Raw genomic sequence first — 26586 nt, forward strand, 5'->3', positions numbered from 1 at the left:
CTGTTGGAGGTCCCATCGCAAGGTCAAAGGTCACTTGACTTTCGCGACACCAGTGACGCACGACGTGTACAGATTCGAGATTTCTAAACGGTAATGTAACGTTTCAGAAGTAATCAATGAGACTGTTCATGTTTCATAAGTTGGTACTTTCCTGTGTGCAGTCCTTTGACCTTTTGCTTAAAAAGTACTATGACGTCATGCATGTTTGTGATTGAGCGCTTTCAAAGTTACGTTCATATTGAGAGGAAAACTTGCTCGAACTGTGTTAAGTGATAACGCCTACTAATTGGACTCTTCACTGAAACTACCCAACAACGATATTGGATGGATTGCAATATCTTGGGCTGCTGAGCCAGATTGACGAGAGGTGCACTGAACGAATCTCCGCGAAAGGCAGACATGTTTTCCGCAAGTCACTTGATGGTTGATGACCCAATTTTGCTGCGTTGCAGTTTTGGACAGTCTGCAACATCGGCACACAACGACACCGATGGCGGGGGGGAGGGGCCTGCATCAGGCAGTTGGGCAACAGGGTGTTGCAAGGGCCAACCTTGTTTTGCAAACAATTATGCCACGTCAAATCATCGAAAACAGCGCCACCGTCGCTGTTTCCTGGTGTTGTTGCGACATCACCGCCGACCCGACCCGCAGTGCAAGATAACGAGAATGGCCGTGTTTTGCTCCAAATAATTGGGAAATTCTTGGGTGACCTTAGCGAGTTCTCACTCGTAGATTGGTCGAAAGATTTTAATTCCCTGTTTGTGTCCTTGCGACTCAAGATTACGACGTAAGCATAAAGCTGCAACCTGCAACTTTGCTAAAATGTCTCATTACAAGACAAACGTCAATTGATCATGACGATGCTTATCTCCAATGCAAAGGAACTTTTCATAGTCTCCAGATTCTCTTGAGTAGCCAGGGGTAGCCATTTCCCGTAAATTAATTTGCCTAAAGGTTTTAGATGTGTTAAAACGACGTTTAAATTCTAAGATGACAACTATAATTCGTCACCGTGGCATAGCATCTTTATTTTCATCCACTTGTAACTGATAAACCACGTAACATTGCGGTATTTTACATAAGTTTTACGACTGTGCGTTCGTTGTAGACAAGTCCTAAATTTGATTATGAGCCTATTTTGGATGGCGTGTGGAATAAAATTAAGAATGATCATACTATGAATTGTGATAATAATCTCAAAAAATGCGAGGAACTCCACCTCTTAGAAATGGGCTGCCGGATGGAATGCAAGGATTTCTTTTAGTGAGGAATTTACTCAATCCGTAATCTGGATCAAATGGAAAATAGAGATAAATTGTAGAATCTATTATGATGTACAATTGTATTTGAACCGTTTGAAATTTGGATACTGGCACAGATTCCAAACTGGCTACTAACGAGATCCTCTGAACTGACCCAAGTTGGAGATGGGCAGTCACGTGGTCACCGGTCACTGGTCAACTAACGAGGTGAGGTCATCCCACATCAGGTGGGCAACTGCGCCGCGAACGATTGCCAACATGCAAAATGAATTAAGGGCAGTGACAAGTGGCGAGATTACGGTGAAAGTGTGTCTAATTAGTTGTTTGATTTGGCAACACTGTCTCTATCTGGCAACACTGCAGATATCACTTGCATAATTTGGCGGTGGCAGAAAAACGCCCAAGCGTCTCAAGTGATTATAATAATATTACGCCTTCACGGAAGTGTCCATTCTGTAAATAAGAAGGGAACTGACGTGTACATGGCAAGATCTTCTTACAATAATTATTATAATCAGCACTTATTGGCGAAAGCCTCTTCTTTTAGGTTATATAATGAGGATTACCTCTTTACCACCTCACTTGTGATATGGACCCCAGGGAGAAATTTGTTTCTTTTGATCCAGAATGTAACTCCTCAGAATTGCTCTTAACTTGACAAAAATGAAAGACTATGGACCATTTTCGCTCAAATAACTCCTAGCAGCTTTCGTTCGAGAGTGTGATGCTCACATGCGGTATTCGATATCTTGTAATGTTTCAATATTGGTACCATATTTTATTTGAACATAGCATACATGATAACATAGCAGCAATGTAAGTAAACAAGACCGTAATTTCTGACAATTACATTGAATCCGATTGCCTTTTATATTAACGTGTATCACGTACTTCTCGGTTATTTCACAGTATAAAATATTCAAATGAAGGACCGAAAATGGTGAACTTTTACATTCGTACAACTTTTATTTAAGAAATACAAATCCTTTTAGAGTAAAACTATTGTACGCCGCTATAAAAAATGGTGGGTCTTATTTAGATTTCTTAGAAATACAAGATTGTGGGGCTTTAAATTCTTCTTCTTTTTTATGGGGTAGCCTATTGCCATGCAGTTAAGCCTCTAGGGCCATTTGTGCACCCCGGAAGCACACCATAGAGGCATGCCAGTTTATTGCTGAAATCATTACCCAAGTAAGAGTTGTATTAGTAGAAACTCAATAGGCTTATTAATTATAAAAACTAATAACTCATCTTCCACATGATATTTTAAGATGACATTTTCTTTTGTGATCTATATTTTTCCTCAGAACGAGCTGGAAGGGATTTAATGAACATCTAGCCTTAATCAAGTTCTTCCTCTGAACACTGAAAAGTGGTTGCCTCTCCTGAGGAGCTGAAGACCTCCGATAGCATCTGACTCCAGAGACAGGAGAATGTATCCGAGCGGCCAATCCTGCAGATAATCGCTCGCCGGTTACTCGGCGAAGAGGCTGCGGCGTTCCTTTCTTTCTGGATTCCTCTAGCGGGCCATTTCCTTTCTCCCATAAACCTTCTCTCCCGAGATGCTCTCGGCCCGTAGCTACACACCATGGAGGCGGTACCCACTGATCGCCGGTGCGCCATCCACAGCCGCTCTTAACGGTTCAGAACACCTAGTGGATGCCGGAAACTGCCCATTCTGTATGAATTATACACTTTTTGTGTTTGCGGATATCTCCACCATAATGTTCGCGTGAAAGAGGATCCCAATTTTCCTGGATTACAACCAGGAACCTTTCGGTTGCTATTGCAAAACTGGGCATCAAGTGTGAGAGACGATCCCAATTCTCCTAGGATTAGCACCAGGAACCTTTCGGTTCCTATTGCAAAACTGGGCTTCAAGTGTGAGAGACGATCCCAATTCTCTAGGATTAGCACCAGGAAACCTTTCGGTTCCTATTGCAAAACTGAGCTTCAAGTGTGAGAGACGATCCCAATTCTCCAGGATTAGCACCAGGAACCTTTCGGTTCCTATTGCAAAACTGGGCTTCAAGTGTGAGAGACGATCCCAATTCTCTAGGATTAGCACCAGGAACCTTTCGGTTCCTATTGCAAAACTGAGCTTCAAGCTTGACAGGAAATTACAAATAGGTATTATGATAATTAAAATTTCATAAGAAGGGTTCAAACCAGTTGCACTAACCTCGTCATTGGTAAACCAAACGATGTAGCAAGAAGTTCTTTTTTCCTCCTTCTTGTTGTGATGCTACTTTATCACGGCCTTGACAACATTCACTGAACAACTTTAACTCGCGTGACTCAGCAATCATCGAGATCGAAGAAGACATCCTCTGACGGCTGTGTAATGATAGTTACTATATCAATTTCTTCGGTTTATACACTCCTAGAGAAACAACACACTCCGCATGGATTCGAACCTGTGTTACTCGCCGGTAGAGTACGCCTAACCAATACGAAATTATGTACGATGATGTTTTAAAGTCAACTAATTCGTCCATTCACAATGTTTTTTTCATTATTATGATCATACAATTAATACAAAAAGATAAACAATTAACACTTTATATTTGTTATAAGTTAACCACCTTATTACGCACAATAATATCTAACACCTCATTTCAGTTTAACTGATGGTGATTAATTGGAGTCGAAATAAACTATGACTATTGTGACAACTCGGTTTTTATAGTATAACATGGAAGGATTCAAAATCAGATAAATTTGAAATTCCGTCACTTGAATTCCTGAACACGATATTGCTCTTATCGAACATCCTTGTTTATTTGTTTTATTTTGACATTTTGTTGTTCGATAAATTATTGCGGTTTAAAATGACTAAAAGTTTCGGTAGACAATCGATAGAATTAAAAATGTAGACGCGAGTCCATCCTTCTCAGACTAGAATTGTTTATTTCGGTAGACAATCGATATAATTGTCTTAAAAAAACTAAAATGCACTCTTCAAACTAGAAAGGTGCAATTTGTTGCGATTTAGTTAGTTATTTCTAGTAGATAAGATAATCGATAGCATTGTCTACTTTAAAAAAGTAAACACACTGTTCAGACTAAAATAACCGTTTATTCTAATCACTAAAACTTCTTGTTTATTTAGATATACTTCTGGGAACAGAAAGTATGCTTAATCTCAATATCAGTAGACTAAGAATTACTAGACTAAAATACATCTGACCTATATCTATTTGATTATGTGGCAGTAGACCCACAGTTATATATTATCTGTGTTGACAAGTGATACTTGCTTATCTTTTCACTTCTAAGAAACTTGCATTGCTTAAGGGGTACGTTCAACCGATATAAGTCCTTTTGATTTTTCGAATCAATATTGTCTCTTTATTCTGTTCGAGAAAAAAGTGATACACGTCTCTAAAATAACAAGGTGAAGTTCCTGAATCTTGAAGTTGGGTACTTTGAATGTTATCTGGTTGTATCCTTGTTACATAATTTTGTCCTGATTTCTCCAGCCTAGGACCTGAGAGGTAGCAATGACTACTCCCGGGGTCGGACCTCTGATCTATCCTCTCGCTAGGAAGATGACGCCCGACTGACCGGAACACGGACGAGGGAAGGCCACAGTTATGCAATGTTTCCTTGGTCAGTCACGACTATAGAATTATCGACCTATCTCTCTGTTGGCGTCCAGTCCCGCTCAACCACTGCCGCGTACCGAACGATTACGGTCTTCTTTATCACTTAATTCTACCTTTGGGCTCGTTATCTCGGCCTCGCAGATTGATTTTTGAGATAAATTATACCACCACCAGTTGTTATCGCATCTAGCTCGTTCCGATAGGTGAATGGCACGAAGCTATTCTGGGTTACCCATTGAACTGAGTTCCTTTAAGTAAATTAAAATGATTCTAGAAGGTCTTATTGTAAATCTTCCTCAAACTGGATTTGTTTTCACTGTGGCGGTCATCTAAAATTTATTCCTGATGGGAAATCGATGCCGAACCCAGCAGAGTGGCCTGCGACACCGAAGGCACGCAAGGTTGCCTGTCGGTGAGAGTGCGGGTGGACTCGCCTACTACGCCACTGTTATGAATGGTATCGTAAAAGTGAACGTGTTCATGGTCAATGGCATAAATAATATCGTTTCGTTGTTCAAGGCAACACGACGGTCTACCGGCTTTCGACACTTTCTTCGGTGCGCGCTCCAGATCGGTCGACCTGTTTCCACAGCAATCGTACAGTCATTTGCGAACATTTATCTTTCGTTCAGAATCGGCCGCTCGGAAAGATGCGATGATGTGCTGATTTCTTTGCAATTCTATCAAGTATTGAGCACGAACTGATAGTTAGCTTTCCTCCAATACACATATCTTTGACTAAAGAACAGATCGGATACATTTACAACAAAGTGGAACCTTTAGTTTTCAAAACACATAACATAATTCAATACAGGAGATCGATCCAATGATGTGATTATCTTAAATGAAATTCCTCCACCAGGGAGATGGCGGGACGTATATATCACAGCGCCTTACCGTTATTGTAAAACCTTTGTAGTAAAATTAGGTTATGTTACTGATTAGCATAATATACCATTATTCACAATATAAGAAACACTCATGAATGCCATGATGTCCAAATATTTGGTATGCAGTTACATGTTCATGGTTAATTGTGCCCTTTTTTATTTTTAAGGTAAAATATAAAACTTTATCCCTAATTTTGAAACATTCCGTATCACTCAATTTATTTTCAACTGACTATGTTTTGTCAATTTTATACAACTTAGTAATTAGTGATATTAATTACTATAATATTGTATTCGCCTTTTAAAACCCAGTTATTAAGTATTGAAAATATACACTTAATTAGCAGCACTGTTATAAATTGATCTTTAATCACAGTGGCTAGTTAAAAGACGATTCGATTCAAAAATTATATATATATATATATATATATACTACTATATATATAGTAGCCAGTATGTAAATTATTGATTGTCAGAGAACGAAAGGTAATAAATACACTTTACTTTGATTTGTTATTTGTTTTTATTATTCTCTCATCACATATTTATTTTTCCACTTCCTTTATTAAAGACCATGCCTGATTCCATATTCAGCCTTTTTCAGGACTTCCGTGACTGCAGGCGGCAAGCGGACTGATAAGAAGGAGCAGAAAATTGGTAAAAAGAGAAAATGATAACCAAAATGACTGTATTCCTAACCTTTATATAAAGGTGGCGACACGTGAAGCGGAACGGTAGAGTTATGTGTTACAGTCTGGCCGGTTGGAACACAAGGAAATGGCAAGGACAATGACTCATACTCATTACAAAATGAGAAGCAATATCAACATACGCATTTCATGATCAACTCCATCACCTAATTGCAATTAATAACGGTGAGCACTGTTAGAAGTTACTCCGATTAGCTAATTAGTTAATTGTGCTTAACATTGTGGTACACCCCAAGTCGTAGCCTTGGCGCCTCTGATCTTTCCACCTGACAACATTGATAGGCTTCCACATGATCACATCCATACACTGCCTAAAGACCAAACAACTTTCAAATGCGTCAGGGGCTCGTTTAGTTTAATTTGTTGGAGGAGCATCAGCCTCTCACTTCCTGATGCAATGTCAGCAACATTATCGTCAGCGTAACTATCCCACCCTTATGTAACGCTCAGCGGCGAAAGCCTCTTCGTGACATTTGTTTTTTCCGCGTGACAATATCAGCAGCATTCCTCGCCATTTTTGCGTCACCTTCTTGTCTCCGTGGTGCAGAGGCGGCTGTCTCCCTTGCGTTCTTCTATGTTCAGAATCTACCTGATTAGTCCATGTCAGATTGTATTCCATATTTTTAGGGGAATAAAAGTTATTGATTGGAGCGTTAATACTTTTTATCAACGCACTTTTATGTATTTGAGCATGTTAATTATCACTCTTGGCAATTAATTTAATTATTGCATTAATCTTGATCTACTTTACATTTGAGTTCTCTTTACCTTCATGCTTTTATTTTCTTTATAATATAACCTCGAGGTCGAGACATTCACAGTCACAACACCAGACGCAGGAATAATCTCCGTACTGGCAGGCACAGGACGGTAGCCTTCGAACACTTGCCCTCGCAAGCAGGTGTTGTACTATTCAATAATCTGCCAAACTCACTAAAAATTCAAGAAATGCCCAGAGAGAGTATCTAAGACTCGCCTCAAACGAATGCTAGCCTCAAAGGCTTTTTGTAGCGTGGGCGAGTTCCTGGCATATAACTCGGAGACCAATGACTTCGGAGAACGATAATAACCTGGTGTCGAAGAGGGAAATAATTGGCGAGCAGATGGAAGCTGAATGAATGCTACTGTGTATGTCTGACCGGATGAGTAATTGATAAGTTTTAGCTTATTTTAAATTATTAATTGACATTTGCTATACAATTCATGTAATTGTCTGACAGCAATAAAACATATTATTATCATTTTAATTATTTAAAACATTCTGTCCTGAAAAGTTTATGCTTAATATTATGTATCATCTAAATTGTGAGTGCACCACAATTGCCTTGAAGCCGAGTGAGCCCGCTGTGGTTCATGTCCGCAGAATGACAAGTAATGACCGAGTTCTCAGACCGGGGGTCGAGGCCATTCTACAGTCCCTGTCATTGTAGCCGCCATTTGTAATGTTCCGGTATTTATTGCAAGTGCAGCAACAGTTAGAACAGTAAACACGACCATTAGCCATTAGGCCGCTCACCTAAGGCGCGGCGACACGCGGGGGGCGCGGGGGGGTGCGCCACTCCGGGACTACCCCAGGGAGCGAGATTGGCGCCACCGCTCTTTCCGCCACTCCTAGCCAATCGTTGAGATTAGATTGCACTCACGAGTGGCCCACATTCTTGTACGTATGTACATTCATTCTGTATTACACTCAGAATGTACCAATATTTGTTTAATCTGAACTGATATATTCTCAGTTCCAGCAGTTTCGAAAGTACGTAATTTTAATGAACGGTTGCCGTTTCCAAACGTAAACTGGAAGACTCGAAAATCTGATTCTCAGTTAAGACGTACAATGTTCAATTGTAGAACGTAAAACTTTTGTTACTGAATTCTAGCTTCAGATTATAATCAAAATTAGAAAATTACGTTATAATATGCAACCAAAAAACCCCCTTTAAAACATTATGTAATATTATAAAGGTAGGCCTACCTTAATAAGATCCGAAACTAATTTTACTGTAGTATATATCAATTTCCATACCAAATAGAGCTGCTTATTCAGATGCAAATTAAAAAAAATTTAATTGGATTTGTCAGATGGAGGTTTATAGCCGATTATATATATATATATATTTTTTCTGCACTTTTTTACACTATTCCTCAATCGATATTGTAAGTTGAAGGAAATGTAACAAAATTCACAATTATGTAAAGCAATTATTAGATTCTAAATCTTTTAAAGAGGAAACAGCACTATTTACGATACATAGATGGGTTATAGAAAGTTCGTAGGGTTTGGCCACTATGCCATAATCTACACCCATGGTATGGATGGTATTCGATTAGATTGAAAAGGTCGACATTACCCTCGCTTATCTCTTTATTTATCGCTTATCTTTTTATTTATCGTGAGATATCATTCTTAAGTTCGCCTTTGGAAATGTAATCCAATATCAAGTAGAATAAAAATTTAATCTACTTGATAAAAACAATTGTGTACACCGTTCGCATAATCTTCTGGTCGTGCACAATCTTGTCTCAAGCAAACAGTTTCAATCAAGCGTCTCGTTTTGTTTATTGATTAGTCTATCGTCTTTATTGCTTAGGAGGGGAGTTGCTTTGGTAAATATGTTTCCTAGAAGTATATCAACTAGAATTTTTCCAGGAAGCCATTGCAACTTACAAAATTGGAAATGGAGTAACCATCAGCTAGTTGCGGTCAATGTACTTTTGAACTTAAGATAGGGTACTGAACGTTGGAAAGGACGTCGTTTTACTTTTTCCTTTCTCTATTCATGCCCAGCCATATTTCCTCCTCTCTACACACACCATTGTTTTACACATGCACTGCTGTATCAAATAACCGAAGTGCGCTCAGGCAGAGAAGTGAGGAGTGCCCCAAGGTTCTGCCTTGGCGCCGCCACTATTTCTCCCGTTCGCTGTTCGCTATTGTCGACTGTAATTACCGCTGCAGCGGTCCCTATTATCGTCAGCCTCGCAATCATTACTTCCACAATTAAATAACACCGGCTTTGTCCTGGCCCTCGATCCTAATTGCGTTCAACCGTGTCACTCCTTTTTCACACGATGTTTCTGCGTTCATTTAACTCGTCAGGAATCTTCATTAGGTATTAGCCCAGCTTCAGGCGATGGACTTGATCGACTTGCGCCAGCATTGCTTGGCCGGTCACCGTCTCGCCGTCATATTGTTCTTGCCGGAAGCGGAATCGATTGTCCAATAAGGATGTCTTAAAATTGTTAGAAAGTGGAAGCCTCATTACCAACACCGAAGACTTGGTGGGGTTAGGAATAATACATGAGTTTCAACAGTAACACCTGAGTGTTTTGCCTCGATTAGTGTATTTTGTATCATGCTTAGAGATTACGCTCTTGTATGCTGAGTCGAAGTGGGTTCTTCATAAATATATTTTTCGGATGAAACAGTAGACGTCACGTGTGTCCTAGTATCCTTATCCTAGCATATTACGCAGAAGAATATTACAGAATATTCTTCATTGCAATCGTTCATTTTTGGCCCAACTTTGAAGGTTGTTGACTACAGTCCAGCGCGGTGGACACCAAGGCGAGGGTGGACGCAAGATAAGGTTTGGAAAGCCGACCCGGACACGCCCTTACTTTCTCTCCGGTCTCATAACCTTTACCTGCCGCGCCGCGCCGCACTGTGGCCACTTGATATTGCACAACTTCCAAGTCCGCTTCAGCTCTCATGCCTCGGCTGGGAGTGCTTAACTACTTGTGAATTGGAGGTACTTTGCTTGCAGCGTCACGCTGTGACTACTAAGTACAGGACCACTTCCAAGTCCGCTTCAGCTCTCATGCCTCGGCTGGGAGTGCTTGACTATGGGTGAATTGGAGGTACTTTGCTTGCAGCGTCACGCTGTGACTACTAAGTACAGGACAACTTCCAAGTCCGCTTCAGCTCTCATGCCTGGCTGGGAGTGCTTGACTACTTGTGAATTGGAAGTACTTTGCTTGCAGCGTCACACTGTGACTACTAAGTACAGGACAACTTCCAAGTCCGCTTCAGCTCTCATGCCTGGCTGGGAGTGCTTGACTACTTGTGAATTGGAGGTACTTTGCTTGCAGCGTCACACTGTGACTACTAAGTACAGGACAACTTCCAAGTCCGCTTCAGCTCTCATGCCTCGGCTGGGAGTGCTTGACTACGTGTGAATTGGAAGTACTTTGCTTGCAGCTGTGGTTGGAACTGGAGGAACTAACGTTACTCGTTGCTTCGCTATGTGACCATTTGGTATTGCACAACTTTGTTTGCCCAGGATGCCGAGGATAGGACTGCTTAACTACAGTCCATGAAGCTAAAGCTATTTTGTGAGGAACATTTAGATAGGAGATCGATTTTTAACTGTGGTAAAGTTAAAACATTGAGTCATATCAATAATGAAGATCTATGGAACTTTATAGAGTTAACCTAAAGATGTCTTTAATAGTGGCGATTATCCTCAGGCTGGCAAGAGCTTGACATCCATTCGGGAAGTACGATAGGTGTACGTGAGCATGGAGGCTGTACGGGTTCATCCGGGCTTTTACCTTTTCTAATGTAAAAAGTAAAGTAGATTTAGTTAGATTTAGGTAGATTTAGTGTGTATTGGAAATGGATTTCGAGGCTGTTTTGTGTGTCAAGACAAAATTTCGTTTATGATTTGCTTTAGAAGAAGCTTTCAAAATCCACCGACCCTACTTAACTTTACATTGGTGTCAACAATTGGTTTCCATATCAAACTTAACTTAAAGTTTTTTTGGGTAGCAGCAGAATTGGTGATTGGGTTTGTGATAATAACATCAAACACTTCCTCAAACAGAATGGTGTATTAATGTTGAAGAACGGATTAGCTTCGGCTGTAAAGGAAGCAATAACAGAGGATTGGAGGAAATAAAGGACATTACAGGACCTAAACCGGCGTTAATCTGTATCGGAATGAAGGATGTGATAATGCGAGCTCTGTAGATGTAGGTTAGTGGCCTACCGTTCATTCTGGAGTCGGCCGGCTAGCATTAGACCTATCAGTGATCCTTGCATGATTGTAGCGGACCGTTCCGTGGTCACGTGACCATATAGCGGGACAGCCTGTACTGGAGTGGCGGAGGGGGAGGGGGTCCATTGATCCTCTCATTCATTCCGTCTGCTCTCTACTCCACTCCACTCTCAAGCTATCAACTGACTGTGTCGCCATTAAGCTAATCTTTTCATTCCACTCCGGGTCAATCCTCTAATTCTGGTCGTGCACGATCCGACGTGACCCTAATGGCTCTGACGATCTGCAGCCCGTTTAATGTCTTTTGATTGAGATCCAACCAGTTGTTTCCTGTAATATATGTTTGTCGTTAGATTTTGATGTGTATTATTTAGTAAATCACGTGAAATATTTAATTATAAATCCCCGAACCTTATATTTTGAAAAATAATAAAAATGTTTTATATAAACGTATTTCATTTCTAAGCTTACATATCATTTTGAATTTTTTTTGTAATATTCTATTTTATTTGTGTATGTCATATTCAATTATCAGTATATACAGTGTGTCCCACGAACAGGTTTACATGTTTAACTGCCATGGCGTGCTCATTTACTGGCCGATCATTTTAAAATTTCACACATTTTCAAGTAGAATATTAAGAATGGTATGTAAAATTTACCACACTCTCCACTGAATGGCGGCGGTACCGGTACAGTGTCGTGCCAGCCTCAGACTGAGTCATGGAGCCTTGTAGAGCTGCTACTGTCGTACAGAAGGACAGTATTGCGGTACCGGTACAGTGTCGTGCTAGCCTCACACTGAGTCACAGAGCCTTGTAGAGCTGCTACTGTCGTACAGAAGGACTGAATGGCGGTACCGGTACAGTGTCGTGCCAGCCTCAGACTGAGTCATGGAGCCTTGTAGAGCTGCTACTGTCGTACAGAAGGACTGAATTGCGGTACCGGTACAGTGTCGTGCCAGCCTCAGACTGAGTCATGGAGCCTTGTAGAGCTGCTACTGTCGTACAGAAGGACTGAATAGCGGTACCGGTACAGTGTCGTGTCGTGCCAGCCTCAGACTGAGTCATATAACCTTTTCGAGCTGCTATTGTCGTACAGAAGGACTGAATGGCGGTACCGGTACAGTGCCGTGCCAGCCTCAGACTGAGTCATATAACCTTTTCGAGCTGCTATTGTCGTACAGAAGGACTGAATGGCGGTACCGGTACAGTGCCGTGCCAGCCTCAGACTGTCATATAGCCTTTCCGAGCTGCTATTGTCGTACAGAATGACTGAATGGCGGTACCGGTAGAGTGTCGTGCAAGCCTCAGACTGAGTCATATAACCTTTTCGAGCTGCTATTGTCGTACAGAATGACTGAATGGCGGTACCGGTAGAGTGTCGTGCAAGCCTCAGACTGAGTCATATAACCTTTTCGAGCTGCTATTGTCGTACAGAAGGACTGAATGGCGGTACCGGTACAGTGCCGTGCCAGCCTCAGACTGAGTCATATAACCTTTTCGAGCTGCTATTGTCGTACAGAATGACTGAATGGCGGTACCGGTAGAGTGTCGTGCAAGCCTCAGACTGAGTCATATAACCTTTTCGAGCTGCTATTGTCGTACAGAATGACTGAATGGCGGTACCGGTAGAGTGTCGTGCAAGCCTCAGACTGAGTCATATAACCTTTTCGAGCTGCTATTGTCGTACAGAATGACTGAATGGCGGTACCGGTAGAGTGTCGTGCAAGCCTCAGACTGAGTCATATAACCTTTTCGAGCTGCTATTGTCGTACAGAAGGACTGAATGGCGGTACCGGTACAGTGCCGTGCCAGCCTCAGACTGAGTCATATAACCTTTTCGAGCTGCTATTGTCGTACAGAAGGACTGAATGGCGGTACCGGTACAGTGCCGTGCCAGCCTCAGACTGTCATATAGCCTTTCCGAGCTGCTATTGTCGTACAGAATGACTGAATGGCGGTACCGGTAGAGTGTAGTGCAAGCCTCAGACTGAGTCATATAACCTTTTCGAGCTGCTATTGTCGTACAGAAGGACTGAATGGCGGTACCGGTACAGTGTCGTGCCAGCCTCAGACTGAGTCATAGAGCCTTGTAGAGCTGCTACTGTCGTACATAAGGACTGAATAGCGGTACCGGTACAGTGTCGTGCCAGCCTCAGACTGAGTCATATAACCTTTTCGAGCTGCTATTGTCGTACAGAAGGACTGAATGGCGGTACCGGTACAGTGTCGTGCCAGCCTCAGACTGATCATATAGCCTTTCCGAGCTGCTATTGTCGTACAGAATGACTGAATGGCGGTACCGGTAGAGTGTCGTGCCAGCCTCAGACTGAGTCATAGAGCCTTGTAGAGCTCCCGCTGTCGCTGGCGTGTCGGAAACGTTGACCTCCAGGTCTGCGTCACCGGACAAACATTTAGGCGGCGGGCCTGGCCACTCGGTCCTCTGCCATCCATAATGCGATCTTAGTGGAGTCCCTAATGTATCTGCCTCCTCTCTGGTGGCGGTTTACATAAATATGAATAACTTACAGGCCTCGCCCGGCACTTTTGTCGGGCTTATCTCAGCCTCAGCGCGAGTTTTCTGACTTGCTTGGAATTTTGATGGACATATTCATGATGCAAGGAGGTAATTCTGCCCATTATTGATGAACATAATCCACAGCGTATGCAAATTGAATATGCATTTAAAAGACTACAATATGACTGGTTTGGGGTCGCCGACAATTACTAAATGATGTCCGGAAGAGCATCAAGGAAAATTTCTAAACAGGTTTGTTCTGCATACCTTGTTCATGATTTGAGGTTCTATTTAATGCTATTGCTCTCTGGAGTCTTAATTATAAGGATGTAGAATACGTTCCTCACTACCGTAGGGTCTACCCTTTGTAGTGAAAACATAAATAGATTATTTTTGAAAAAGCGTCGTGTTCTTTCAGAATTTCTTATGTGCATCCGAAAATATGGCGGATTGTGTAGTCCCACATAGAATAGCCGTCACTTATGTGCATGTGTAAACCTCAATATTGCATTTTAATGTTTATAAGTTTATACTATTTTAAGTTGATTCAGTTTAACCAAATAATGTAGAAGCCGTTCTGTGTAAAACGAAGGCTGTATTGAATATGGAGTGCTTCTTATGATCAATAAATAATAAAATGCATTTAGGGTAGTTAAGACTCAAATGTTTAAGTAGTAGTTTACTTGAAGTATACTAATATATCAGTATTAGTATCCTTAAAGAAATATTTTGTGTTTGAGAATCAAGGACCAGTTGCAAATATATTACTTTAGAAAGGTTAACATTGGAAAGGATCGAGATAAGTGTTCGGCGCTTGGAATAGCCGATACTGAGCACAGTTGCCACACAGTGCTGAAAGACAAGCGATTCTCGACCTTATCACAATGTACCTGGTCTATAATAAATTTGACAACCACGCGTCCATTGGCATATGCCGCGTTGATGGCCGGTTACTGCAGAAGATTATATTGACAATAGTTACATCAGATTGCACAAGAAGGTCAATCACAAGGTGAGCAACATCAGACTTGTTGCAGCAAGCTGTGGCGACGGTCTGCATGAACAGACTGCAATCAGACGAGAAGATGAAGAGATTCACAAGGTGAGCAACATCAGACTTGTTGCAGCATGCTGTGGCGACGGTCTGCATGAACAGACTGCAATCAGACGAGAAGATGAAGAAAGTCACAAGGTGAGCAACATCAGACTTGTTGCAGCATGCTGTGGCGACGGTCTGCATGAACAGGCTGCAATCGGACGAGAAGATGAAGAGATTCACAAGGTGAGCAACATCAGATATTGCAGCATGCTGTGGCGACGGTCTGCATGAACAGGCTGCAATCAGACGAGAAGATGAAGAGATTCACAAGGTGAGCAACATCAGACTTGTTGCAGCAAGCTGTGGACGACAGTCTGCATGAACAGACTGCAATCAGACGAGAAGATGAAGAGATTCACAAGGTGAGCAACATCAGATATTGCAGCATGCTGTGGCGACGGTCTGCATGAACAGACTGCAATCATACAATGAACAGGCTGCAATCAGACGAGAAGATGAAGAGAGTCACAAGGTGAGCAACATCAGATGTTGCAGCATGCTGTGGCGACGGTCTGCATGAACAGACTGCAATCAGACGAGAAGATGAAGAGAGTCACAAGGTGAGCAACATCAGATGTTGCAGCATGCTGTGGCGACGGTCTGCGTGAACAGACTGCAATCAGACGAGAAGATGAAGAAAGTCACAAGGTGAGCAACATCAGATGTTGCAGCATGCTGTGGCGACGGTCTGCATGAACAGACTGCAATCAGACGAGAAGATGAAGAGATTCACAAGGTGAGCAACATCAGACTTGTTGCAGCATGCTGTGGAGACAGTCTGCATGAACAGGCTGCAATCAGACGCACATCAGCAGAAGATGAAGTGAGATCATCCCGCTAATTGGACAAGACTTTCGCCAGCCCAATCAATGGACCACGATGGCGACTGTGCCGGCACGATCTCTGGCCCACGCTCACTCTACTACCGCCAACCCGGTCCTCGGGCTTCCCGAGAGACTTCCGGGTAGTGTACTAGAGATAGAACCTTGACTTTATCTTCACAAAGGCTTTTTTCCAAGTAATTGAAACAAAACAATATTAGTAGTTTTGGAGTTCTGTTACATCGTGAATTGAAGGAGTTCTGTTACACCGTACAAAGTGCATATATCACGAGTGCGAGTCCCCTAGGGTCATGGCCTCGACAGCGACAGTCACACTCTGTGGCCGTGGGAAGCGAGCAGCGATGTCGGTTTACTGCTTCCTTCCAGCCGTCACCTTTCCGCTCCTCGTCCCGGTCACAACAAGCGACTTAGCATTGTACAGTCCGAGTAGCACACTGGTACTCACACAACTGTTCTAGCTGACTAGGGCATGTCATTCGTGATCCTTGCCAGTTTCCAGTATCTCCCTCACAGGTCTAATAGGTCACTGGGAATTTGCTACGATATACCTTTCGCTGTGTCCTCAAGAACATCAGCAATTCCTCTCGTATTTATCCCCTCATTCCTACTCTTCCTTTAATCAACTATTTCCAGCTCTTTCTTGTGGCTTCCTTCTTTCCTGTCTCCACTTGTAACCTAACAAGGTGCATCAGTTACGTAAGTTTTTATGTACCTTCGTAGTCCTACCTTCGTCAATTATTGCTCTTTCTCCGTTATGGGTGGTATTTACGTATATGTATTTCTTAAAAATTAAGGCTAGTCAACCCAATATTTGTCTTAGATAAAAATAGTGAATTGTAAAAAAGAAAAAAATTAATAAAATCAATGTTTAATCTCCCACAAACTTCAAAATTCTTGTTACAGAAAAGTTCTGTTATTGTAAACGGTCACTGGTATCGAGAAGTATCAGAAGAAGCGCATTAGAAACAGAAACGCTGAGGTTTATTTTAAATTAGAAACTAACGAGTCAAAAAGTAAGTAAAAATACCAGGTAAAGAGAAAATCCCGTCACGTGCAGAATGAAAAAGCTACAATATTTAATACTAAGAGGTCTTTTTTAATCTCGATATTCTTGTTGTTGTGTTGCTGTGTTGATTGATCGTTGTGCCGTAAAAGAACGTCATTGCTGTAAAATATAATGAGCTGTAAAAGCTGTGATAATTTCACAGTTTGAAGCAGGAAAATACGATAGATCAACATTGAGCTTTATCAAAAACTAAAATTGTGTCAAGAAATTAATTTATACCTAACATTGTAAAATACATATCAAAATGTGTTTAGAAGCTACTACAGAACAGCTGACTAGAGGAATGCTCCAGCATTCAGTCAGCATGATGCAATGCGGCACACCTATGCCTAGACACACCAGCGGTGTACAGTTTGTACCTATAGCGAAACCTAACTGTCGATCGACCAGGATTTACACTGTTCTCTCACGCTAGTTAACGGTACAGGAATATGGGTGGTTCCGGTAGTTATGCAGTGTTACCAACACTCTCTCTGGGGATAATTATTTCCCTTCTTCCCATACGTGTAATGAGCGGTCTAACTCGATAAAATTAATGGGCTGAAATAAAGAACAACATATTTCTTTGTAAAGCGCACCATAGCGCAATTCAATTAATGTTCAAACAACTGAAGCGTATAGATTGGTAAATGATACTAAGCAGAGAATCATAAAGAAGGAAATCATGTTAAAGAGTTAAATTGTCCTAAAATACAACAAGTTCAATCCATAGACTTCTTAAAAGGTCTAAAGAGGCAGGATATGATATTCCAAATGTACATTTGTAACGACTTTCAAACATGAAAACTATACACAATCAATGAATCACGAATTGTAAGAACAGCAATGGTTTACAGTTTGTGATTGTCTTTTGTCAATAAAACGAAAATCCAACGGCGTATGATTTGGTGACTTGGGTGGCTAGTTACAAAGAACCTCCACGACCGACCCATTTATTTAGCTTGTAATCGCCAGTAGTTTGATGCCTGAACAGATTTATGTGCACCTAAGGAGTTGCTGGCAGTCGTCGCCTCTGCCCTAGCCCAGGACGTCGACGGCTTGTAATCGCCAGTAGTTTCCAAGGACTGTTTGATGCCTGAACAGATTTATGTGCACCTAAGGAGTTGCTGGCAGTCGTCGCCTCTGCCCTAGCCCAGGACGTCGACGTCTTGTAATCACCTGTAGTTTCCAAGGACTGTTTGATGCCTGAACAGATTTATCTGCACCTAAGCAGTTGCTGGCAGTCGTCGCCTCTGCCCTAGCCCAGGACGTCGACGGCTTGTAATCGCCAGTAGTTTCCAAGGACTGTTTGATGCCTGAACAGATTTATCTGCACCTAAGGAGTTGCTGGCAGTCGTCGCCTCTGCCCTAGCCCAGGACGTCGACGGCTTGTAATCGCCTGTAGTTTCCAAGGACTGTTTGATGCCTGAACAGATTTATCTGCACCTAAGGAGTTGCTGGCAGTCGTCGCCTCTGCCCTAGCCCAGGACGTCGACGGCTTGTAATCGCCAGTAGTTTCCAAGGACTGTTTGATGCCTGAACAGATTTATGTGCACCTAAGGAGTTGCTGGCAGTCGTCGCCTCTGCCCTAGCCCAGGACGTCGACGGCTTGTAATCGCCAGTAGTTTCCAAGGACTGTTTGATGCCTGAAAAGATTTATGTGCACCTAAGGAGTTGCTGGCAGTCGTCGCCTCTGCCCTAGCCCAGGACGTCGACGGCTTGTAATCGCCAGTAGTTTCCAAGGACTGTTTGATGCCTGAAAAGATTTATGTGCACCTAAGGAGGTGCTAGCAGTCGTCGCCTCTGCCCTAGCCCAGGACGTCGACGGCTTGTAATCGCCAGTAGTTTCCAAGGACTGTTTGATGCCTGAAAAGATTTATGTGCACCTAAGGAGTTGCTGGCAGTCGTCGCCTCTGCCCTAGCCCAGGACGTCGACGGCTTGTAATCGCCAGTAGTTTCCAAGGACTGTTTGATGCCTGAACAGATTTATCTGCGCCTAAGGAGTTGCTAGCAGTCGTCGCCTCTGCCCTAGCCCAGGACGTCGATGGCTTGTAATCGCCAGTAATTACCATTCAGTTTTTCCTGGTCTGAGACCGCACAATGGGCCGTAAAACCTCGGAGTTTCTTGAGCTTCGCTAACACCTGGTGCTTCAGCTCTCTTCTATTTGTGTCTAGACCCGGCCCGGCGCACCGCTTCCAGCAAACATGGCCCGACTGTTAATATATCCCATAACGTGCTCGTCACCGTTACCCAGAATTCAAATGAAATTTCATTCTTCCACAGCCAATAGGTGAACTTTTCGTGGACGACGTGTCGGAATGTCGAAACCAGTTCCGTCAGGCCAACCGGTTTGGTCATCGGTTGGTTCCAGATAGGGGCGCTTTTAAATCGGAATCTAGATTTGTTCGGAAAACGTTTGATTGTTACTTTAAATTGACGTTGTACACTCTGTGATGCGGCCAAAGTCGGGTCTCCTCACATATTGGACGTAAAAATAAGGATGACTCCAAAAACCTAGATTTAATTGTTTCGTACATGACGATTGTATAAGCAAACCAAAATCATTTTACCTTTTAAGGAACTTCTTAGGCTGGTCACTGCGTGCAGTTGATAAATTTTTTCCAGTTTCTAAGTCTATAATCAGTTAAAAAAATTACATTTCACCTTTTCTGGACACGTTTACTGTCGTTCATATGTGACAGTGTTTACGATTTAGCGATTTACTTTTCTCAGTTAGCTGCTACTCATTGTTTTGCTATTTTAGGGAACAGTTTGGTTGAGAATTTATATTTGCTTGCATGACTATGAGTGCGAGGAATGCATGCGGAGTGAGATAAGGTGGGTTTGTTACGAAGGCATTCAATATGAATCATGAACCGTGAGGTATCTAGGCGCCGGAAGGAGTGACGCACAACGGAAGACCGTAGTACAAACATGGTGAGATGATCGCGTGGAATGTAATCACAATGTAGGTTTCTTACAGATGCAGTTAGGATAGATCATGAACAGTAATGGCCGTGTGGAAGTAGGCATAAGGTAGGTTTGTTACAATGGAAGTAGGATGGATCATGTACCGGGACATATCAGTACGGAGTTCGGTTGGGAGACGAGTGACGCACATTGGGAGACCGTAGTATGGCGAGGTGGCCGTGTGGAATGCATACTCAAGTGAGGTAAGGTGGGTTTGTTACAATGGAAGTAGGTTGGATCATGTACCGGGACATATCAGTACGGAGTTCGGTTGGGAGACGAGTGACGCACATCGGGAGACCGTAGTATGGCGAGGTGGCCGTGTGGAATGCATACTCAAATGAGGTAAGGTGGGTTTGTTACAATGGAAGTAGGATGGATCATGTACCGGGACATATCAGTACGGAGTTCGGTTGGGAGACGAGTGACGCACATCGGGAGACCGTAGTATGGCGAGGTGGCCGTGTGGAATGCATACTCAAGTAAGGTAAGCTGGGTTTGTTACAATGGAAGTAGGATGGATCATGTACCGGGACATATCAGTGCGGAGTTCGGATGGGAGAAGAGTGACGCACATCGGGAGACCGTAGTATGGCGAGGTGGCCGTGTGGAATGCATACTCAAGTGAGGTAAGGTGGGTTTGTTACAATGGAAGTAGGATGGATCATGTACCGGGACATATCAGTGCGGAGTTCTGATGGGAGAAGAGTGACGCACATCGTGACGCACATCGGGAGACCGTAGTATGGCGAGGTGGCCGTGTGGAAATGCATACTCAAGTGAGGTAAGGTGGGTTTGTTACAATGGAAGTAGGATGGATCATGTACCGGGACATATTAGTGCGGTATTCGGTTGGGAGAAGAGTGACGCACATCGGGAGACCGTAGTATGGCGAGGTGGCCGTGTGGAATGCATACTCAAGTGAGGTAAGGTGGGTTTGTTACAATGGAAGTAGGATGGATCATGTACCGGGACATATCAGTACGGAGTTCGGTTGGGAGAAGAGTGACGCACATTGGGAGACCGTAGTATGGCGAGGTGGCCGTGTGGAATGCATGCTCAAATGAGGTAAGGTGGGTTTGTTACAATGGAAGTAGGATGGATCATGTACCGGGACATATCAGTGCGGTATTCGGTTGGGAGAAGAGTGACGCACATCGGGAGACCGTAGTATGGCGAGGTGGCCGTGTGGAATGCATACTCAAGTGAGGTAAGGTGGGTTTGTTACAATGGAAGTAGGATGGATCATGTACCGGGACATATCAGTGCGGTATTCGGTTGGGAGAAGAGTGACGCACATCGGGAGACCGTAGTATGGCGAGGTGGCCGTGTGGAATGCATGCTCAAGTGAGGTAAGGTGGGTTTGTTACAATGGAAGTAGGATGGATCATGTACCGGGACATATCAGTGCGGTATTCGGTTGGGAGAAGAGTGACGCACATCGGGAGACCGTAGTATGGCGAGGTGGCCGTGTGGAATGCATACTCAAGTGAGGTAAGGTGGGTTTGTTTACGTCGGGAGGACGATGACCCAGGGGCCTCGCTCAATGTCGGCCTGGGCTGCGGGCAGCGCCTCAAGGTCAATACACCCTATTTAGGCACTGACACCAACCAGACCTTCTGTATCACTTCGCACTCAGTTCTCAGTTTCTTCTGAAGGCATTCATCAACCTCGTGGGAAGTAGTACAGGACAGTAATACATTGTTTGAAACAGCTACACAAATTTGAAGTTCTAATAATTTACTTATTTCATTTATTTATTTCCAAACAATGCATAAATACATTTGACTTAAAAAAATGTGAAAAGAAAATTGGAATAATTCCTGCAGAAACCCACGTCTGTGTGCAGGATTAGAGTTCTTAAGTCAGTCCAGCAGCACTAATAAACATAATTTTATTTGAACATTATTAGCATACATTAACAATAATAATAAATAAATGAACTGCTTTGTGTGATATAAATATAAACTAAAAATTGTATACATCTAGCGTATTCTACGTTATTTTAGTAATAATTGAAATTAAAGAGATTTAATCCAAAAACTATGAGAGAGTATAAGTACTGTCAGAATAATCGGAGCTGGTCAAGCCAATCTTACATTGTGTTACAGAATAGATGAAAGGAAGCGCGGAACTTGTTGGTAGTGGGTGCGTGTTTGTGTGTGAGGATGTGTGTGCGTGTGTAAGGATGTCTAAGTGTGATTGTAAAGTGTGTGCAATTTACCATTACGTGAACGGCGACTGAATGAAATTAGTTTTGAAAATTTGAAGTATTCCTCGTTGTATGAGAATAACGCTAATATTTATTTCCATGATCTAACAAATCCTTTGGTCTGGCGTGGTAATTTTGAAGAGTATGAATAAGTGTTAATAATTTTGATTCAACAGAAAGAGTCGAATGAGCATTAGCATAACTTTCAACACCTATTATCCTGAATCATGAACTAGTTGCTATTGCTGAGCACATTTCTCAGAACCGTGTACTGTAACCAATGCGGTATTCGGAATAAGGAAATGTCGTGTTCATTCAACAGATAGCAGCATTTCCACTGATAGCGGTGTAGACAAATATAATAATCTGATTACCTAAGGAGGATTTTATCGCCGACCTCCTTAGAAATATTAATTCTGGCATTAACAGAATGATTACAGTTTCCCAGAAAATTACACACCGGGTAGACGCTATTATCAAATTTCATCTAGACGACTAGAGTAATGTTGTGTTTGAGGAAAACATTTAAAGGTTTTTTAATTATTCAAATGGCTCAGGGAGACAGCTTTCTAGGAAAAGATTAACTCTTCATTATGTTTGTTTTGTTTCAAAACTTCCAGTATATAAATGTGTATCATCACAATAAATAAATCATCTATTTTCAAAGCTGAGATTGAAATATTTCATTGCAAGTATAGTTCGTGGCTTTATTATTTTATATTCCATTTTAATCCCACCCATTTAGTAGCTAACCGAATGCTCCCTATTGGCTGAGCGTTAGCGAAGCCTCTTCTAGAAGTTGGTGATGAACAAAATCCAAATTGAAGGTGACTGTACACAGGATAACTGTCGAATGAGTTGATATAGAAGATAGAATTTTGGTGTGGAACTCTGCTTTTACTACCTCAACATCACTATTGGAATAATAAGTACTGGTACATTAGGGGTCTTGACATCTGTCTTATGTTGGCAATGGGAAAAACACAAAATAAACAATAGCATACAGGGTATATTGAGAAGATAAATCATCTGCTATTTATCATAAGATGTGACGAAGATACTTTGGTGGATGTGTTGGCCACATACAAGGCTTAAATCTGCAATGCTATCTTTACAGAAAGAGGTAAAGGAATCTCTTTTGGTGTGTTTTGTTGATTGGGACTTAAAAATTGGATGGTCGGACCATGGATATCATGTATGGTAATTGGATGGTCGGACCATGGATATCATGTATGGTAATTGAATGGTCGGACCATGGATATCATGTATGGTAATTGGATGGTCGGACCATGGATATCATGTATGGTAATTGGATGGTCCGACCATGGATATCATGTATGGTAATTGGATGGTCGGACCATGGATATCATGTATGGTAATTGAATGGTCGGACCATGGATATCATGTATGGTAATTGGATGGTCCGACCATGGATATCATGTATGGTAATTGGATGGTCGGACCATGGATATCATGTATGGTAATTGGATGGTCCGACCATGGATATCATGTATGGTAATTGGATGGTCGGACCATGGATATCATGTATGGTAATTGGATGGTCGGACCATGGATATCATGTATGGTAATTGGATGGTCGGACCATGGATATCATGTATGGTAATTGGATGGTCCGACCATGGATATCATGTATGGTAATTGGATGGTCCGACCATGGATATCATGTATGGTAATTGGATGGTCGGACCATGGACATCATGTATGGTAATTGGATGGTCGGACCATGGATATCATGTATGGTACGTACGCTAGTTCGAAAGTTTCTCCTGTCTGCAACTTATTACTTGACGTAGTATTATACAAGTTGGACATTTGCCATCGTTGTATATTACAACAGTGTGTAACACTACGTTTCGAGGATTGATATCTACCCTCTTCGTCAGGCGTAAGAAATGTATTGCATGAAAAGGTGCTTAAAACGTAAAACTCGTGGCAACGGACTGCCAGTAAAAATATTAAAAAAAACACTTTCCACATTCGCCTGTGCTGGTGTGACGTGCGATAGTGCTCTTGACTTCTCGTGCTTGTGAATTGTGCTCATGGGTTGTGCTCTTGGCTTGTGCTCATGGGTTGTGCTCATGGGTTGTGCTCATGGGATGTGCTCATGGGTTGTGCTCATGGGTTGTGCTCATGGGTTGTGCTCTTGGCTTGTGCTCATGGGTTGTGCTCTTGGCTTGTGCTCATGGGTTGTGCTCATGGGTTGTGCTCATGGGTTGTGCTCTTGGGTTGTGCTCATGGGTTGTGCTCATGGGTTGTGCTCATGGGTTGTGCTCTTGAATTATATCCTGTGGTGTTACTAACGCCTGTGTTCATTTGCTCTGTTCTTTGACTGTACTTCGGTCTGTAGTCGGATATGATACTCTTTAATTTTTTAGTGGCAGTTCATTGCCATAAGTTGTAAGTTTTAATTAAACCTGATGAAGAGGGTAGATACCAATCCTCGAAACGTAGTGTTATAAAATTTGTTGACATATAATAACGGCGAATGACCAAAATCTTTCCTAACCTTCCATCGTTAGTAACAAACTTAAAAATGAATCAATAGGTGTCAGTTACTAAATTAATGTAGTTTTTATTGACTTGCGTAGTTTTGCAGGTGCAAGGAAACTCGCTTTGTGTCTATATGCGAATAGCAGTTGTACAAGGAACCTTTACAATCAGTTTATCAACTGTTAGATCTAGGTTTGTGTCCTTGAAGCGTATTCAAATATGTAAAATTAGCCACAACGAGGTTTGATTGCCTGAGCGTTTAGCGCAATCTCTCCTGTCGTTTGATGAACAGATTCTGTCCGTGTGTGTCCGCCTCTATACACGGTATCTTTAAGTGATTTAACTTGGAGGGTGAAAATTTAAAAACTCCACTTTAACTCCGTCTATAATCATACCGATGGTACCTTAAGGTTTGCTCCCGAGCCAGGATGTTGTTTGCTGTGGGACAAATGCGAAGTTCCCCACGCCGACCCGTAGTCTGATGTGCGTTTAGTCTTATAATAATTATATTAGAATGTATTTCCATAATTGTGTACATAAAAAAAAAACTATAGGGAAAGGTCTCAACCACAAAATAAAGTAAGGAAACATACGGACCACAGCTTCCAGTGTATGTGGGCAATAAAATTTAAGAAATGGCACTGCTATGACCCAAGAGCGTAGGCTGGAAAACATTTGGATGGGGGGGGGTGTTCAAGACCACCTCTCATTCCCCATTTTGTTCCTTAAATAGTTCTTGGCCCGTTTCAATGTTGAGAACAATCTTTCAGGGACTCGTGGGCGACGCCTCGATTCTGCATAGTGTACAAGATTTGCCGTTCTTCGGATCCCCAAGAGGGACTGGAGACTGTAGAGACATCAACACTATCGACAGTATTCTCGTGTCCTCTGTATCTGGTTCGACATCGCATCTCGCCCTACTAAGATACGGTATCTGGATGACGGATGCTCCACGCCACCAGAGACAGGAAGGTATATGGGACTCGTGGGCGACGCCTCGACTCTGCACCGTATACAAGATTTACCGTTCTTCAGATCCCCAAGAGGTACTGGAGACTGTAGAGACATCAACACTATCGACAATATTCTCGTGTCCTCTGTATCTGGTTCGACATCGCATCTCGCCCTACTAAGATACGGTATCTGGATGACGGATGCTCCACGCCACCAGAGACAGGAAGGTATATGGGACTCGTGGGCGACGCCTCGACTCTGCACCGTATACAAGATTTACCGTTCTTCAGATCCCCAAGAGGTACTGGAGACTGTAGAGACATCAACACTATCGACAATATTCTCGTGTCCTCTGTATCTGGTTCGACATCGCATCTCGCCCTACTAAGATACGGTATCTGGATGACGGATGCTCCACGCCACCAGAGACAGGAAGGTATATGGGACTCGTGGGCGACGCCTCGACTCTGCACCGTATACAAGATTTACCGTTCTTCAGATCCCCAAGAGACACTGCAGACTGTAGAGACATCAACACTATCGACAGTATTCTCGTGTCCTCTGTATCTGGTTCGACATCGCATCTCGCCCTACTAAGATACGGTATCTGGATGACGGATGCTCCACGCCATCAGAGACAGGAAGGTATATGGGACTCGTGGGCGACGCCTCGACTCTGCACCGTGACTGTCTCTCGTGAGCGAGCTATTTCGGAATCGGCACACCAGCAGCTTCTCATGAGAAGTCCTGCTTAATCCCCCGGCATTGTCTTCGCACGGAGTAATTATATCATGACCGCCAAGCGCCAGAGTTAATTTTACACCGAGGATGTTGGTTTTTTTATCAGACTTTTCCTTCTCCATTGTGGTATCCTTCCCGCCACTTTAATGTTGCGTGTGTGCGCAAGCGAACGCTTTTACCTTCTTTTATATTATACTCATATCATTTGCTGAATATCCGCATTC

General features: G+C 42.6%; 1 protein-coding gene across 3 annotated transcripts in view; it reads left to right on the forward strand.

Annotated features, from left to right (window-relative positions):
- Positions 1 to 26586, forward strand: part of LOC124357958 (cyclic AMP response element-binding protein A-like) — a 191802-nt gene that overhangs the window by 125790 nt on the left and 39426 nt on the right. The window lies entirely within an intron of this gene.

This window comes from Homalodisca vitripennis, chromosome 3 (assembly GCF_021130785.1).
Source record: "Homalodisca vitripennis isolate AUS2020 chromosome 3, UT_GWSS_2.1, whole genome shotgun sequence".
In the NCBI taxonomy this organism is placed as follows: Eukaryota; Metazoa; Arthropoda; class Insecta; order Hemiptera; family Cicadellidae; genus Homalodisca; species Homalodisca vitripennis.